This window comes from Dermacentor albipictus, chromosome 2 (assembly GCF_038994185.2).
Source record: "Dermacentor albipictus isolate Rhodes 1998 colony chromosome 2, USDA_Dalb.pri_finalv2, whole genome shotgun sequence".
In the NCBI taxonomy this organism is placed as follows: Eukaryota; Metazoa; Arthropoda; class Arachnida; order Ixodida; family Ixodidae; genus Dermacentor; species Dermacentor albipictus.
In genome coordinates this window covers 205,481,463-205,500,687 of record NC_091822.1, presented here as the reverse complement: position 1 = coordinate 205,500,687, position 19,225 = coordinate 205,481,463, and the positions used below count along the sequence as shown (strand labels likewise).

The following is a 19,225-nucleotide window of genomic DNA, read 5'->3' as shown; positions in this document are numbered from 1 at the left end:
CGTGACGCTATAAGACAACAAGTCGACGAAATGCTGCGCGACGAAATCATTCAGCCGACGAAAAGCCCATGTGCATCCCCTGTTGGCTTGGTGACGAAAAAAGAGGGAACCTTGCGTTTCTGCATCGATTATCGTCGACTGAACAGAATCCCTAAAAAGGATGTATACCCCCTACCACGGGTAGACGACACATTGGATCGGCTCTGCAACGCCAAATACTTCTCGTCGATGGATATCGAGTCTGGCTACTGGCAAATAGAAGTCGACGAGAGAGAACGCGAAAAGACCACCTTCATCACGCCAGACGACCTCTACGAGTCATGCTGTTCGGACTGTGCTCGGACCAGCGCGTCATGGACAAGGTGTTACCAGGATTGAAGTGGCAGACCTGTCTGGTTTACTTGGATGACGTCGTCATCATCGCCAGAAATTTTTACGATCACCTTAGGCGGCTTGCGACAGTACTAGAAGCCATCAAGTCATCGGCACTTTTCAGCCTTTTTTTTTCAGCCTTTTCAGCCTTTTTCAGCCGGCACTTTTCTGACGCCTGAAAAGTACCGCTTAACTCACGACGAGCTTCTGGTCTTGGGCCTCGTGCCACTGCTGGAGCAAAGACAGTTATTGTGGTACCATACATTCATTGTATTTCACATAATCAGAGGAGAATAGCGACAAAATCGGGGGCGGACGTGGTTTTCTCTGCGCCGAGCATGTACAGAAGCTATGCAAACAGGTTAATACAGCGAATAACAAAAGGCACGCATGTTCTACTCAACATCGCAAACAATTTGTAACGTGCACTCATAACGTTCTCTATGCCGTTCCGCTTTCGTGCGGAAGAACGTATGTTTGTCAAACCGGCAGATGCATCAATAAGAGATTCAAAGAGCATCAATATAACGTCCCTAGGGTAATCTCGGGTCATTTGGGTATTCACTGCCAAGGTTGTTCCTGCAATCCCATGTTTCAAGGTATTTTCATTCTGTATAGGGCTCATAGCAGGATGACAAGGGAGATTGTAGAGGCCTACGCAATTGCAAAATTAGAAGAAAGGTGCGTGAGCAAGCCATCAGTGTCGCTATCTGAAAAGGAGATACGACTCCTCGGTTTATCTTTGTAACCATTGCAGTATATGTTTTCACCATGCCTTTCGCACATGTACGCTTCATCGACATGCACCACTGAACAGACAGTTTTAGTTGCATGTACGTGGAGACTTCCGTACGTAAACGTCAAAAGCCCACGTACCTGACGCGCACGCCATCTGAAATGCTTTTAGCTACACGTACGCAATTCGCGCCAACACGGACCACGTAGCTCCATCTATCGGGAAATATGAACTCTGCGATAGTGTGTGCTCTTTGCGCGAAAGGCTCGACCAATTTTGGCGCAGTTCGTCGCAATTCACCGTGCTAGCCTCAGAAAGCAAGTGCTCGCTTTTTCTTCTTCTCGATATGATTCGTGTATTTCATCCGTATTAAAGTAGAGTCTCTTACAGGCCTAAATATAGTTCGACGAAGATCCAATCAAAGGCACTGAACACTTTTTGGTTCGACTCCGTGAAGCGGACAGCGATCTCTGTCCACCGCACGGTGCGACTCCTGTCTTCCTCGAAAGGGCGACATTCCCTCACCTCGCGTAGCAGGCGTCGCTCTTCGAAAAGCGAAGGCGCGGAGCTGCTCCAGTCATCCTGACGCCGTGCTCCGATGCAAGCCGTACGGCCCGCTATCGCTTGTTCGAGATCTCGCGAAACTCCCGCGCGAAGCTGTCTACGTGCACAAGAAACGCACGCAAAGAATCGAATCTCACGTACGTCCATGAGACCAGCGCGCAGCCGCTACGTTCTGCGCATGCGCACTGCTTACACGTATAAGCTCTACGTGCGCAAAGCCACTATGTACGTGTAACTAAAACTGTCTAATCTTCTTTTCTGCTGTCACGTTTGTTACCGCTCCTGCGGTATATACTTATCGATGCATGCGAAAATAAAACCGATAGTTAAAAGTGAAGCGCTGTCTCTGTGTATCTGTTTCTTTACACGTCCTCTTTCAGTCGCGCTTATACATTCTATCACGGATTCTAACCAATTAGCCCGCCAACGTGCTTTAACCAAGGCCGCTATCTTGTGCACGTTCGAAAAGCCGGCGTTCGACTTCGCCTCTCGCGATTGTCCAGGCTGGGCCGATATCGCGGCCTAGGCCAATCTAGTCCCATCGCGGGAGGCGAAATCAAACGTCGGCTTTTCGAACGTGTACAAGACAGCGGCCCAAGTTCATTATAGCCCACGCTTGTATACTTGGCGTTTGCGAACCCGTGTCGGCCCCCAATGGTGCGCTGGGCATCCGGTGCGTAAGAAAGACATCTGTAACACGCTGTCCGCGCAACGAACGGCCTTTTAGGTTCCCGCCAGTTTTACTACGCTCAGCTGCAAAGCATCGGCGGTTCCTTGTGACGTCAAGACCTATTGTAACACTCCATTTGAAGCCTAGGAAACAAAATAAAAGGAATTATGAAAAATACGACGACAGCGGGTGCGCTACCACCACCCCACATTTTCCATGATTGGTTTATTTCTCCTTCAATAAATTATAATATTAGAACATTCAAATAGCAAAAGCATCAATTCACAGGAGTAATTTTAGTATCATTAGTATTTTACTTATTCTTTACTTCGACCCTTTGTTGTAGGTATCCTTAATATTAGGTTCGTGTTAGGCCACCTGTTTATGCGAAGCCGACTACCTCATCAAATATTATATTGTTTCATTTATTATCAATTTCTGTCACATCTTCGGTTACTTTCTCCCCCCTTTCATATTACCACCGGGTTCGTTGGTTATCTGCCACAGTGATATCGAGGCATTAAATATGGAGCCATCATCATCAGCCGCATGGTCGATCCCCCACATTTCATAGGGTCATAGGGGAACAACTGCGCCTCATTTGGCTGAAGGAACGCTGCGTCACGGTGACCAAATGGTTTTCACGTGTCATATAAAAGGCGGCGCCTGACAGTGTACAACCTCTTCTCCCGCGCTCGACATTAAGCACCCAAGGGCTAAAGTAACAGTGAAAACTGCTCCATCGTATTCCAGCTCACCAAGAAATGGTAATTGTGCCACGCTCTGAAAATGTTTTTACCGGGTCGCACAAGTGGAGGTAGCATCGAGACATACGAGCCTGTCTTCTTACTCCATCACAAAACGTGGGCCGTGTGAGCACAGTCGTCATCCCAAGATCGCGTCAGTGTGAGAACAGCGAGGCAGATTTAAAAAGGCGCAACACGCATAAAATTATAATTCCTAAAAATTTCGAAAACTTGTCATTGTATTCGAAATAAATTTAGACATACAATGTCACCTAGGCAGTGTTTAAGAAAAAAACTTTAACTTGGGCGCTCATATCTAAGTATGCATGGGAACAGAGAAATCGTTTTTCTCGGCAATCATTGCTCCGATTTCGATTTACTTTGTTGAATGTAAACGGGAAAGCTCAATCCAGTAACTGTAGGAAGCCAAATTTTAATTTATGCCATAAATGTTTAAGAAGAATACTTGAAAATTATGAAATTAATAAAAACTCAATTATCAAGTTCCAACTTCAAAAATCAGCGATAAAAGACGATAGCACAATTCTGTAAACTGCATCTAGTATACATAAAGTGTACAGAATTGATTATTATGCACCACTCGGAATTATAGCATTATTTGTTAGTAAGACTTTTGCAATACTATCGCAAACGTTGTCATCATCATCACCAGCCCATTTCATGTCCACTGCAGGACGAAGGCTTATCCTTGCGATCTCTAATCACCCCTGTCTTGCGCCAACCGATTCCAACTGGCGCCGGCGAATTTCCTACTTTCATCGTCCCACCTCGCCTTCTTCCGTTTTCGACTGCGCTTCCCTTCTCTCGGCACCAATTTTGTAACCCTAATGGCCCAACGGTTATCCAACCTCCGCATTACATGACCTGCCCAACTCCATTCTTTTCTCTTAATGTCAATTAGAATCTCGGCTATACCCGTTCGCTCTCTGATCTACACCGCTCTCTTTTGGTCTCTTAACGTTACGCCTATCATTCTTCATTCCATCGCTCTTTGTGTGGTCTTCAACTTGTTCTCAAGTTTCTTTGTCAGTCTCCAAGTCTCTGCCCCATATGTTAGCACCGGTAAAATGCACTCATTGTACACTTTCTATTTTAATGATAACGATAAACTTCCAGTCAAGAGCTGACAATGCTTGCCGTATCCGATACAACGAATGTTTATTCTTCTATGAATTTCCTTCTAATGATAAGGGTCCCCTGTGAGTAATCGACCTAGGTAAACGTACTCCTTCACAGACTCTAGAGGCTGACTGGCGATCCTGAACTCTTGTTCCCTTGCCCGGCTATTCATGATTATCTTGGTCTTCTGTATATTAATCTTCAACTCCACTTTTGCACTCTCTCTGTTAACGTCCTCAATCTTTTGTTGTAATTCATCTGCGGAACTGCCGAATAGAACCATGTCATAGACAAACCGAAGGTTGCTGAGATATTCGCCGTCGATCCTTACTCCTAAACCTTCCTAGTTTAATAGCTTGAAAGCTTCTTCCAAGCACGGAGTGAATAACACTGGAGACATTGTGTCTCCTTGTCTGACCCTCTTCTTTATAGGTATCTTCCTACATTTCTTGTGTAGAATTAGGGTGGCTATGGAATCTCTGTAGATATTTTCCAAGATGTTTACGCAGGCGGTTTGTACTCCTTGATTACCTAATGCCTCTATGACTGCTGGTATCTCTACTGAATCAAACGCCTTTTCGTAATGTACGAAAAACATTAGAGAGGTTTGTGCATATATATTGTGCATATTATTTTTATTTGCATAATAATAAGGTTACAAATGGGGATTATACATACATACAGAGGGAGGTCCCATAGTCAACAGACTGTACAGGGGACCTCCCATTACAAATGAGTAGGATATATAAATACAAAGCAGCTATATGAAAACACAAAAGACACCATATTAAGTTAGTCACTAGCTTACGCTGTAAAACATTTAACGACACAAAGCACTTATAATAAAATGATAACGATCACATTGTTATATTGAGTGCAAAAATTTACGAAGGTTTGATTTGAATGTGTAAAAATGAGAGGATATCCTAATATGACACGGTAATGAGTTCCAAAGTAGTGTGGCTGAAAAATTAGTAGTAAATTTACCATAATTAGTTCTAGGTTTTGGTAGTAAATAGCTGTTGGTAGAAGCGAAACGGGTAGACGTGGAATATGGATACTGGCTGGTAGTAATTGATTGTACTCTGCGGATTTGCGGATTACCTGATTGATGACATGGATGTGGTGCATTGTAGAGTATCCCTTCCTGAAGCCAGCATATTCCTTTGGTTGGCCCACGTCCGCTGTTGCCCTTATTCTATTGCAAATTATCTTGGTGAATATCTTATATAATACTGGGAGTAAGCGGGGAGGGGGTTCGAGCCCCCTCCGGACTTTTCCGGGGGGAGGGGGGCTCAGCCCCCCTCCTTTCTACCTAACTTGTCATTGCCAAAGTTTTGTCAACCACATCATTTGAGGTTCCTTTTGACTTGCCTCGACCTTTTCACTTAACATTTTATTATGGCTAATAGCTTACTGTATCATTATTGGCGCGGACGTGCACGGATTTTAATTCATACTTCGCGTTATTTCTGCAAATCCTCACAATAGGAGAACAAGCGCATTAGAACTTCTAGCGGCGGCGGCCTCGTCCATATTTTCTCACTTCAACATTCTTTTAAATTTCCACTGTGAACATTATGTATTTAAATATATCCACAGCAAGAAGTTTATTATATTTTTTAAGGAGAAAGAGGTAGCGAATTAACAATTATTTCTAAAGGTATCGATAGCTTATGCTTAGAGAACGAATATGTTGCTGTAGGTTCACCTCACTTCAAACTGCTTTGCGTGCTTTTTTGGCCCTGCTATAAACCTGTAGGCTTTAGCGACCCCTTCGGTAGAGTATTTTATCAATGGCGTGTGAAATGCAGGTGAATGATATGTGTCTCACTCTCGCTTCTCTTTCCAATGGACTAGCCATTTACAGCTTGGCTGTAAAACATCGTACCCACCGTGGTTGCTCAGTGGCTATGGTGTTGGACTGCTGAGCACGAGGTCGCGGGATCGAATCCCGGCCACAGCGGCCGAATTTTGATGGGGGCGACATGCGAAAATACCCGTGTACTTAGATTTAAGTGCGCGTTAAAGAACCCCAGGTGGTCGAAATTTCCGGAGTCCTCCACTACGGCGTGCCTCATAATCAGAAAGTGGTTTTGGCACGTTAAACCCCATAATTAAATTAATTATTAATTAAAACATCGTGATCGAGCTAGTGCCTTATCTGCAGCGCCTCGGCCGAAGTAGAACGTCGCGTTAGGAGCTAGTTGGAAACAAGCTGTGATACCTGTTGTCTTGGCGTAGATAAAGTGCACAGATGGCTCTTTTTTTTTTTGCTACAGAAGCTATCACCACAAAAGAGAATTGACAACCTCACTGCAAATGTTTAAAGTTGTGTTTTGTTTCGTCACAGTCGACATGTGTTTCTATAAATTTACGCCGGTGCTATGATCGGTCCCATCTTCTTCGATCCCACACTGAACTGGACAGCATTGGATGGACGAAATACTGGAAGGTGTGGTGGATGAGTTTCACAGTGAAGTCGCACTGTCACATCTTCCACTTCCGTGGTATCACCAAGGTGGGGCAGCAGCCGAGCACGAAACTGGCTGGATTCGACTCTTCATGCTAAATTGGCCGGCTAAGGTGCCTGACCTCTCTCCACTCGATTCCTTTCTTTGAGATTATGTGAAAGATCGTGCCTACATGATTGAGACGGACGACAGATTAGGTCAAGGCCATAACAGTCATAACGGATGTCTGCGGTCGAATTCCAGTATCGGTCATCAAGAAAGCCACTGAAGATGTGATAAAGCGAACTCAGTACTGCGTAGCTGCAGTAGGAGACACCTAATCTAACATTTCCTCTAGGCAGCAGCTGGTGTTCAACGGCGCTTAAGAATTCGTAGATAATAAGGGCACACTGAAATCTGATGTAGTTCTTTAGTTTATTTTTTGTGCAGGCGTCCCGATTGCCAATTCGGTTCAATTAGAAGTGCTATATTTACTTTCTTGAACGCAGCGGTTTTGCCTTTTCTCTACACGTGGGTCACTTCCCAGTATCTTTATTTTGCTTTTATTTGTTCCCACGACCCTTTTTTCGCAGCACGTATACACTTTCCTGAAAAATAAAACCGTCTCTTTAATTTGGCTTTGGTTACATTGCTTTTCGCGCTTCGTGCGTGGTCAGAGCGGCGATTCGACCTCGTTATCAAGGGGCTCTTGTTATCAATGCGACCAGTCGGCCTTGAGATACGGATAATAAGTGTGACGCGGAGGGGAAGGAATAGCTGTAAAGCCACGAAACCTGCTGTTGGTGCTCTTTCTGTACCATAATTATAAGGTGATGCGCTGCCTCTTAGCGTTTGCGAAGAGCAGTGCAGTTGCTTTCAATAAGCTTATTTGAAGGCGCTGCTTTATGATGCGGGTGGGAGCGTAGCCACGTGGTATTTTTCATATTTAATGAGGTTTGTTTGCCAGTCGGAAAAAATTGCAATCACTTATTCCGTCGCTGAAAACACAGCAGTTAGATGTCATTCAGGGGTGCCTGGGGGTGCCTACAAATGCCTCATTGACACTTTGATAATTAGGACAGTACTTCTAGAATTAGATAATCAACTGCCATTTTCGAATTACATTTCAGGAACGAACTAATTAATGGCGGCTACGCCACTGTACAGGAAACAATATGCGGTAGGTTTTATTCGAGCAACGCAACTGCTCTTAATTTAAGTCTTGGTGCATGATAGTTGAGGCACCCTGTATCCACTCAGTAAGCTCAGCAGACACTCAGTAACCGAAACGAGGCCAAGCCACATTCACTCGAAATCAGAATCAGCAGCAGCCACGCGCAGCAGCGCTTATGGTAGGACTCACAGTATAAGAAAAAAAGACAGAGCGAGGCTGCAGTTTCACCGGAAACGCAAAGCAGTATTAGTGATAGTGAAGTATACGACAATTACAAGATTACACCACCGAGAGACGCCAGATTAGTGGTAGTGGGAGAGCACTCAGGCTGCGAAATTGAACTGTCTCCTACTATGAGGTCTTCTAAATTGTCTTATAAGGCCGTCACTTCAGTGAACAATTGTTCTAGGTCACACAAACTTTCTTAAAGTGCAAGAAAAAAAGTGCGTGCATATATATATATATATATATATATATATATATATATATATATATATATATATATATATATATATATATATATATATATATATATATATGCGGTTAGAATAGCTGGTTGGGCCGCAGACCCCTCCTCTTCCGTTGGGAAAATGAAAACTTTCCGCCTCTGTCATCGTCATCATCAGCCTGGTTACGCCCATGGCAAGGCAAATGCCTCTCCCATACTTCTTCAACTACCCCGGTCATGTACTAATTGCGGCAATGTTGTCCCCCTAAACTTCCTAATCTCATCCGCCCACCTCACTTTCTGCCGTCCCCTGCTACACTTCTCTTGAAATCCAGTCCGTAACCCTTAATGACCATCGGTTATCTTCCCTCTTCATTACATGTCCTGCCCATGCCCATTTCTTTTCCTTGATTTCAACTCAGATGTCATTAACTCGCGTTTGTACCCTCAATCAATCTGGTCTTTTCTTATCCCTTAACGTGGCATCCATCATTCTTCTTTCCATAGCTCGTTGTGTCTTCCTCAATTTAAGTAGAATCCCATTCGTAAGCCTCCAGGTTTCTGTCCCGTAGGTGAGTACTGGTAACACACAGCTGTTATACACTTTCCTTTTGAGGGATAGTGGCAACCTGCTGTTCATGATCTGAGAATGTCTGCCAAACGCACCCCAGCCCATTCTTCTTCTTCTGATTATGTCAGTCTCATGATCCGGGTCCGCGGTCATTACCTGCCCTAAGTAGATGTATTCCCTTACCACTTACAGTGCCTCGCTACCTATCGTAAACTGCTGTTCTCTTCCGAAACTGTTAAACATTACTTTAGTTTTCTGCAGGTTAATGTTTAGACCCACCCTTCTGCTTTGCCTCCACCGTATATTGTCGTTTAAATTAAGACTGAGATATCAAAGCCTTGGCTTGCAGCAATTTGCTGCAAGCCAAGGTAATGTCTCCATGACAGCTGAGGTTTCGACTGAATCAAACGCTTTCTCGTAATCAATGAAAGTTATATATAAGGGTTGGTTATATCCCGCACATTTCTCTATCACCTGATTGATAGTGTGAATATGGTCTATTGTTGAGCAGCCTTTACGGAATCCTACCTGGTCCTTCGGTTGACAGAAGTCTAAGGTGTTCCTGATTCTATTTGAGATTGCCTTAGTAAATACTTTGTAGGCAACGGACAGTAAGCTGATCGGTCTATAATTTTTCAAGTCTTTGGCGTCCCCTTTCTTATGGATTAGGATTATGTTAGCGTTCTTCCAAGATTCCTGTACGCTCGAAGTCGTGAGGCATTGCGTATACAGGGTGGCCAGTTTTTCTAGAACAATCTGCTCACCATCCTTCAACAAACCTGCTGTTATCCTATCCTCCCCAGCCACCTATGTAATGAGGTCCTTAATTTTTAAATTCTTTAACGTCTCCCTTTTTGTGGTTTACTATGTTTGTGTTCTTCGAGTTTTCTGGGACCCTTGCAGTGGATAGACACTTCGTATACAGAGCCGCCACTTTTCCAAGCATTATGCCTCCTCCATATTCGATTGAATCGATTGTTATTCCATCTTCTCATGCCGCTCTTCCCTGTTTCATGTCTTCCAAGGCCCTTCTGACCTCATCGCTAGTTATAGGAGGAGTTTCTGTATCCTGTTCATTACTGCTTGGAATTGAGGCATTATGACTCCTCTGGGTACTGTACAGGTCAGTGTAAAATTCTTCCGCTGTTGTTACTACACCTCCGAGATAGCTGATGATATTAGCCTGCTTATCTTTCAGTGCGAAGATCTTGCTTTGTCTTATGCCGAGTTTCCTCCTCACTAGTTTCAGGCTTTGTCCATTCTTTAAGGCTTCTTCAGTCTTTCTCGCGTTATAATTTCGCATATCCATTGTTTTCGCCTTGTTGATTAAATTTGACAGTTCTGCGAATTCTATCTGATATATTGAGTTGGACACCTTTCATTCTTTGTCGTTTCTTTATTAGGTCCTTTGTTACTTTGGAGAGCTTGCCTACTCGCCGCCTTGGTGCCTTGTATCCCACTTCAATTGTTGCCTCTGAAGCCAGCCTCGCTACTGTTTCATTTATTACCTCTATGTCATCTTCATATCTCTGTTCTAAGGCTGCATATTTGTTTGGAAGTACAAGCCCGAATTTGTCTGCTTTTACCCTTACTGCCTCTAGGTTGACCTGTCTCTTCTTGACCAATTTTACTCTTTCGTTCTTCAAATTGAGGTGAATCCTAGCCCTCACAAACGTATGATCACTGCACTTTACCCTTCCTATCGCTTCTACATACTGCACTATGCTGGGATTGGCAGAAAGTATGGAATCAATTTCATCTCTTGTTTCACCATAATGAATTTTCCAGGTACACATTTTGTTTCTACGCATCCTGAAAAAGGCGTTTATTATTGGAAGCTTATTGCTTTCTGCGAATTCTACCAGCATCCCTCCTCTAGCATACCTAGAATCGACGCCGTAGTTGCTAATTGCTTGTTCACCAGCTTGCTTTTTCCCCACTTTTACATTGAAGCCACCCGTTGGTACAGTATACTGAGTTTGCACTTTTCTCATCGCTAATTCAACGTCTTCATAAAACTGATCTACCCCATCATTAGCTCAACAGGCCACAAGCTAGCACGCTCCGCATGCTCCAGACGGGGTCCTACCCCTCTAGGGGATTTTCTGAACATGCTCCACCCGGACATTGATCCACTCGGCCCAGATTGTGGCAGTGAATTTAGCTCATTAAATCACATGTTCTGGCAGTGCCCCGTGTTACAGGATTTTAACCGAGAAGAAGACTGGACGAAGGCCATCACAGACCCGAGACAAGACGTTCAGCTTCTGGCTGTCCAGAGGGCCCGTGAACGAGCGGAGAGGCATGGCCTCTCTGTTCCGACATGGGACTAGCCAACGGCTGGGTAGGGACCTGCAGGCCCCCGCTTAGCTCCTCAGGACCCCAATAAATTTGTTTGCTACTACTGCTACTACTTCATCATCGTCATGACTGGATGTTGGCGCGTAGGCTTGCACTAACTTTAATCTATACCTCGTATTAAGTTTGATTACGACTACTGCTACCCGCTCACTAATACTGTAGAATTCGTCAATGTTGCCCGCTATGTCCTTGCAGATGGGAGTCCTACCCCGTATTGCTTCTTATCTGGGAGACCTCCATATCAGAGTACATGGCCGTTATTTAGCAATGTATAAGCTTCACCATTTCTTCTAATTTCACTAACGCCGAAGATATGCCCAAAAATGCCTGATAGTTCCTCAAAGGGTCCTGCTAAGCTAGCTTCCCTCGAAAGAGTTCGGGTGTTAAAGGTTGCCAGGGTCAGTTTTCATTGGCGGCCTGTCCACAGGCGACTATCACAAACATTGTAACAATTGATAAAAGTGAATATTCCCTTTTTCTCACGTGGCAAACTTTTCTCTAGTCAGCCGGCCATGGCTGCGGGTGGACCGACTTCAAAGCACTGTGCTAAGAAGGGCAGCTGAGCAGGAGTGAGCTTAAAACACTGTTGTGTTTTGGGCGCACTTTTCATGAAGCAGGGGCCGACAGAATCCTCGGAAACGGTTTATCAATTGTATCACCAATATCAATGCAACCGGGCTTGCTGAATCGTGTGTGCGTTAAGGAAAATCACACGCGACACAATAGGAAATCCACTACGCAATTACACTGCAAGGTTGCAACGTGCACAGCGTCACTAGGATAAATTAGGTAAAAAAAGCTTACGTGGAAAGATAAATTACGCAGAAAGAAATGAAGTGAAAAAAGAAACTATAGATACAGAAAGAGAGTTCACTGTTTACAGCAAGGTACAGGTAGGCCAGTACAGGTTCGTGCAGAGCTCGTGATCGCCGCATCACTCCACGGATATGTGAGCGTGCGAAGACGACAAGTGCATTTCACGTGAAGGGGGGCAGCAGTCGAGCGCACCTCGCTTGCACCTCGGCAACAGCCAGGTCGCGCCACTAAATTCATTCTCTCGCTACATTGTGTTCCTGGATGCCTTCGCTGTAGAACCCAAGACGGGAGTTTGCTTGGCAAAGACGCCGGACTGTCGAATAAAGGGGCCCTGGCGACACAACGTTGCCAACGCGGCAGCACCTGTTTCGCACTCACAGATAGGAAGACAAAGTGCGTTTCGTTCGCACAACTTAGACAGCCTTACGCTTACGACAGCCTGGACGAAGTGAGAACAGTGCGCACGAGATGAGTGAAGTGAATGCGCGAAGAAAGAAACAAGACCAACTAGAGGCAGATGCACAGCGCGAAAAGCGCCGGACAATTTTGAAAACTGAACTCGTCTTTGTCGCTTCTCTCATCGATGAAATACATCATCGGAAGTAAGAAGCCACGGGACGAACGAAATTATGCCGGCAGCCGCCGTTGTTTCTCTGCGCGTAGCTGCGGCGGCCGAGGCGGTGCGTGAAACCAAAGAAGCGTGAAATCCCTCTCGCTCCAGGCAAGGAGCTCCTCCGAGTGCGGCCCTAATATCGTACATATTAAATTCCCCAACGGCGTGCATTTCTCAACAGCGCGGCAGAGCGAATTCTCATATGTGTGCGTGTGGAACTGGCCGCTTGCGAGTCCCGCCGCCGCGCGCGATCCGACGCCACGGAACGGAAGCGAGAGCCAGGAATCACGCCTGGAGCAAGCCACTCAGTTTTGATTAAAACCTCCACCGCCATGGGCATTTTGCTCCACACACGGCTGTTTGAGGAAGAAAGAACAGACAACGCCAACACTGCTGCGCCTTGTTCCCTGTTTACCTTCGTTAACCAAAACTTAAGAGAGGTGAAGTAAAATACCTTGCCAGTATGGATATGTGCACAGAGCAAGCAGTTTAGGAATTTTGTCGACAGTTAGTTCTGCATTATACTGCTTACATAGTCACCCGTCGCGACTGTGTAGTGCGGTGCCCACCCACGCCCAAGAAAAAAAAGAAGAAAGAAAAAAAAGAGAAAAAAAGAAAATTTGATGTACTAGTTGAGATGTTTTTCTTTTCGCATTTTCATTTATCGCGACAAGTGACCGTAAAGAAGAGATGAAGGCTGGTTGTTTCACCAGAGCGAAGAGATGAAGCGAAAGTCATCTAGTTGATAATCCTTGACTACTTCCACATTGCCATAGAGAAGAAACTTCCACATTGCAGAAGAAACTTGACAAAGAAATGGAACCTTAAGAGCGAGGACGCTGCGTTCGTGCAGATAGCGCGTGTCTTGAAAACAATACCTGGCACTTGGAAAGCCGTCTTGTTCGCCCGGAGCTGTACTCTAGGTAAACAAGCATCGCTTTACAAGCATGCCTCATCCGAAAGAAATCTATTCTCAATTTGCAGGGTCATAAGTAGCTCAAATCAAGGAAGCGACTGTGAAGCATGCCACTGTGGGTCGACCCGACGTGCTTGTAAAGGGAACGCCATCACCCAGCTTAGAAGACGTATGAAGCCAGATAAGCGGGATGATTTCTTCAAGCCGATTTATGGTTAAATTTGATGTTATGATGCCATGCGAAACGTGGTATACAATTATTAACCAAAAGTGTTAGCTTAGGCATAAGACACGTTCTTTCTCAAGCGCCTAAACAAGCGTGACCCAAATTCTGGCGAGAAAATACAAGAGTGATCACTCTTCTGTGTTCCGGTTCGGTTGTTCGGGCGGAAAACAAAGGGAACAGTCGCAACGTCCAAGAAGCCACTTTCGAAATGAAACTAAGAAACGCCGGGAGAGCGAAGCCAGGCGGCGCGACCAGATACTCCCACCTCAGGAGACAGGGGGAATTACCGGGCACGTGCCGCTTGAAACACTTGGCTACGAAAGCCAGCGAACACAACGAACGTGCGACGGCCAGGTCGACCTTTGCGAACACGCACGTAATGGCGATTACTCGGGCACACAGCGAAGGACGGTAAGCAAACTGCGGGCGAGTCAATCATCCCTGGTCCAAGATCGCGTGACTGCTAGGACAGCTCAAAAAAGGCGCACAACACATAAAATGTTGCTTTTCTCGAAATTTGTCGACCATTGTATTCAAGATTAATTTAATAACCGATATTTAAATATTTAAAAATTATATAAGCTATACTCAAGATTATTCCATGCTTCGAATTAACTTTCTTCCTTTGACAAAGCCTACCTGTAATGACGCCATAAGCCAAGTTTACGGGCAGCGTCGGTAATTCACGTGACGCGATATCGTCACGCGCGTCGTCGTTGCGCAATAGTTCTGAATGCAGGAATGCTTTTGCAGTGGTTATTTACAGTTATTCTTTCTGTTTAAAATACATCCTTTATATTAAAGGGGCAATATCTCCAATAAACATTTGTTACAATGCATCAAGTTCTATTTCATTTCATAGAAGCCTCTGTATGTAAATGATGTGCAGTAGCACATCGTTCGGGAGACGAAGAAGTACAGTCGCGATCAATATGAAGGTGATCGCGCGAGCATCGACCGGCGGGCCTTTCCAGCTGCATAGCGGCCGATGTCGGAACTGCGACGATAAAGATTGCGTAGCCTTCTTTCCCTCTCGTAGGCTCTTCCGGGCTACAACCGTCACCCCTTTTCCCTGTGTTTGTTCTCTGGGCTTCGGTTTATCTGCATTGTATATTATTTCTTTTTCATTTTTGCCGATATAGCAGGGGCGGGTCTTTCTGCCATCGCAGGTTTTGATAACACTGTCACTGTTTCTACGGCCCAGGGCGCTATTCTGGACACGCATGGCGGCTGCACGGCCGCCATTATCCGCCATGTTTACTCTCTGATTGGCAGTCGAGAGGTCACGTGTTTTGAAATTTGTGCCGGGAAGCGGAAGTATTGCAAAATGCAATTTTGTGTTTTCATCAAGATGACAAAACGTGACGTGAAGCTGCAAATTTTATGGACTAATACATTTTTTTGGTCCTTGGCAGATATATGGTGATGTTAGCGCTTCAAAAAGAATGTGAGCGGTAGCGTGCAAAAGCCAGTGCAATGCATCTGCAATTGCGCGAATATGTGGTGGCGATTCAAGATATGCGCCATGCCAGCTTGCTGATTGGCTGAAGGAATATCTCGTAGGGAGCGTCACAGGAAGGGCTGTTTCGTAAACGTCATTTTGACGATGCGTGACGTTGCGCAGGGCCGCCATTGCTGAGATTTTCCGCCATAATTTTTGCTGCGACGAGCCGCGCGAATTATGCTAATGGGAAGCCGTATGCAATGGCAGCCAAGAGGAATGCGTATCGCCACATTTTCCCCGTCGTTTGGCACCACGAAAATCTTTTGTTCATAACGCGTGCTCATAGTATTTGCATCGCTCTCGGGTGGTGCTGGCATTTGTGTTTTGGGCCATCGTTTTTTAAAAGAACGCGTTTATACGAAATAATATTGGTTGAATATAGCAAACTTTCAGCAATGTTGTCCACTTTTAACTGCTGCATTTGTATTGTAATCGAGATTAATGCCTTTTCGCACAATCAAAAGTTATGACAACGGCCTCTTTCTAACTTATAAAAAGAAATGTACGCAAGGCGGCGCTTCGAAGTTTCCTCCCGCGGTGCGAGTAACCAGCGAAATGAACAAGAGATGGCAGCGCCGGCGCTTGCGTCGCTCTAGTGGATATCTCTGGCGCGCGCAACGCTATCGGTGATATTCGGCCGTTTCTCAGCCAGCCGAGTCGGGCTGAGTCACTTGCGCTTCACGAAATAGCGATAACGTGGCCTAGAACGTGCGCGCATCACCACTGGTAGGTCGCGTATGTTGTCTCAAGAAAGAAAACAAGCGCGTTGGCTCCAACATGCGATGACTCATTCCATTTTCCAGGGACACGCATTCGAGCTACTGAAGCAGACGACGGCTTGTACGCAGCAGACGACGGAAGCGAAAAGCGTTTTCGACAGAATAATCATACGCTTTGTGATAGCTGCTTTATTTTTACTGCGGAGGAAAACTGTTTTGCTTTACCGATAACGCTACATTGAGTGCCTTCATTTCAGTTCCTTAGGCGAAACGTCAAGTTGGCGTCACGTTACGTAAGCAAAACCGGGCCACCAGCGCCATTTTGTTTGCGTCGCGCCTACGTCATGCATCGAAGAAAATGGCGGAATGTCCAGAATAGCACCCCCACTTGCGCCGGACTGGTAATGCATAGAAAAAAAAAAAGTCGCCGGTCGCCGTCAGTGTGCAGCTTCCGGCGAGCCTTTCAGACTTATCAGAGCGTCTTCGTGATACATAAATGCCGTTTCTTTTGTTCCCGCCTTCAGTCGCTCACAATATGCTAGGGCGGTTAAGTGCGGAGGAAAGGAGCGAAATAATCGGTCTAGGAAAGGCAGGCTTCTCTCAGAGAAAAATTGCTGCCATAGTTGGCCGTCCACAGAAAACTGTAAACCGCACCCTCAATGCCTATTTCAGAGAGAACCGTGTAGCGGATGCCCCTCATTGTCGCAGGCCCAGGCAAACGACTGAAGATGAAGACCACCTCATCGTAGCTGCAGCCGTCCAAGACTCCTTCAGAACAGCAAAAAAAAAAAAAATTCCCGAGAAGCTCGACGTTGATGTTAGTCTGCCCACTATTCGAAGGCGACTACATCAGGCAGGACTGAAGAGTCACGTATATAGCCGCAAGGAAGCCCCTCCTTACAGCAAGTCACCTTCAGAAACGGTTAGAATTTGCCAACCGTCACAGAAACTGGACGTCGCACCAGCGGCAGCAAATTATATTCAGCGACGAGTACACATTCTCCCCTTGCTGGAATCAGCGCCTCCGCGTCTGGAGGGTCTCCGGGTCCAGGTAAAATTGTGAGATGGAAATGCGCCTGCTTTTTGCGCATTTCAGAATTGATTTGTTCTTTCTCGTTTCCGGAAGGTGCGATGAGGACAACGTCCTGAACTTTGCTGCCAGCGGGCGTGTATCTGTGAACGTGTGGGGTGCCATCAGCTACGCAGGCCTTGGCCCGCTGTACCACATTCCGGGAGGCTGACAGCTGAAGCTTACATAGAAATTTGTAACAGCATTCTTCTCCCATAGGCGATTAACGCACCCTTCCCGGACGGCTGCTTTTATTTTCAACATGACGGGTGCCCTGTACACACTGCATCTGTAGTGCAGGAGTACCTGAACAGCAGTGGCATCGCACAGCTGGAGTGGCCACCGCGGCGTCCGGACCTCAACATAATTGAAAACATTTGGAGGATTATAAAAGCTGACCTGGCTCGCATGCATCCCGACAGAGGGAGTCCAGAAACATTGTGGCAAGCGGTAGACGGCGAATGGAATCGCACTCGAGGAGTCCCGACCATAGCACAGTCACTCTATGCATCTTTGCCCAGGAGAATTGAAGACCTCCAAAGGAAAGAAGGGCGCCCTATCAAGTATTGATAGAAAGTCAGAGCATGTCTGAAGCGGGCATTATCGACAGAGATTATGTTGCATGTTATGGATGAGTACAGCGTGCTGAAAATTATCCTTATTTTTTTTTTGCAGTGAATAAAATACTGAACAATGTTATGCCTTAGTTCGTTTTGACTCTTTAATAGCAACTTTTGCGGCTGCAGGCAAGTAGTAGAAACGATCGGCAGTGTTAAACACCGAAACAGTTGATGGTATTATAATATTGTAGTATTGTAGTTACAGGAAAATGAAGGCGCAGTAGTAGATGTGACCCCTGCTACAGAAGGCAGTCAAGAAAAGGACGGAGAAATTGCGTAGTAGAGGGCACCGGAACGATGCGGGGGCACTTGAGACTATTTTCGTGCTGTTAATGTGGAAGTGCTGATTCGAGATGTCATAGATCAGTATCTGATCTTTAATCGGTTGACTTAAAGAATCCCGACCATGAGTATTCAATTATCACCCCCCCCCCCACCCCCACCCCAAGAATGACATAGATCGTGCCTTCACTTTCTTGATTTTCCTCCATTCACTCTATTGCTAACCGAAATTCAGGTGTGCAGTTATCCCTTATATAGAGGTATCGGAGCCCACGTAAATAATGGGCTAGAGAAAGCACCTTTCTATTCCTACCTTGGGAATACTTTCTATTCCTACCTTGGGAATACACTACCTTGGGCGGTTTTCGGTGTCGTTTTTTTTTTTTTTCTGGACGCTGCCACGTCCGCCGCTTTCTCCTGCCGATTACTCATGTATCGCTTTTGCGTTAATAATTTCTATCAGCTGGGAGCTTCAAAATGTGCTGCCCTCGCTGAGCTAATAGATGCGGCAGTGTGCAGTGCAAACGAGGAATGAAAGAAAAGAGTGAAACCTGACACTATCGTTACTGAGAAGACTGTCCGCTCTTTGTGGAAGAGCCTGAGTGCAACGGAAGCTAGCGTGACTTTATTCCTGAAAGGTAAAAAAATGCCGCGCAAGGCGGATTTTTTTAGCATAGCTTGACGCTCGCACGATTAACTTCCAATTGATTGCGTCCGGTCTAGCAGTATACACAATATTACGACAAGTGCGTATCTGTCTGCTGACGCGTAAAAAAAAACAACGAAATTTGGTGCTTGCTAGAAGGGAGTGACAGCAGCTGAAGGAACAGCGAAAAGAGAGAGGGAAGCTACTCCGATGTTCCCCTCGCCACAGAGGGTGATGACGTAAGGTGGAGCTGCTCCTTACCTCGGTCGCCACTCGAGCGATCACATTCATATTGATCGCCACTGTACCGGGCGGCGTGAATGAGCAAATTGCTGCAAGCCAAGGCTTTGATATCTCAGTCTTAACTTAAACAACAATATACGGTCGAGGCAAAGCAGAAGGGTGGGTCTGAAAATTAATCTGCAGAAAACTAAAGTAATTTTTAACAACAGTATCGGTAGAGAACAGCAGTTTATACGATAGGTAGCGAGGCACCGAAAGTGGTAAGGGAATACATCTACTTAGGGCAGGTATAGTGACCGCGGTTTCGGATCATGAGACTGAAATAATCAGATGAAT

General features: G+C 45.6%; 1 protein-coding gene across 5 annotated transcripts in view; it reads right to left on the bottom strand.

Annotated features, from left to right (window-relative positions):
- The window catches only part of LOC135903397 (RNA-binding protein Musashi homolog Rbp6-like), a 1,054,134-nt gene that overhangs the window by 463,645 nt on the left and 571,264 nt on the right, over nt 1–19,225 (bottom strand). The gene's annotated exons all lie outside the window — the stretch shown is intronic.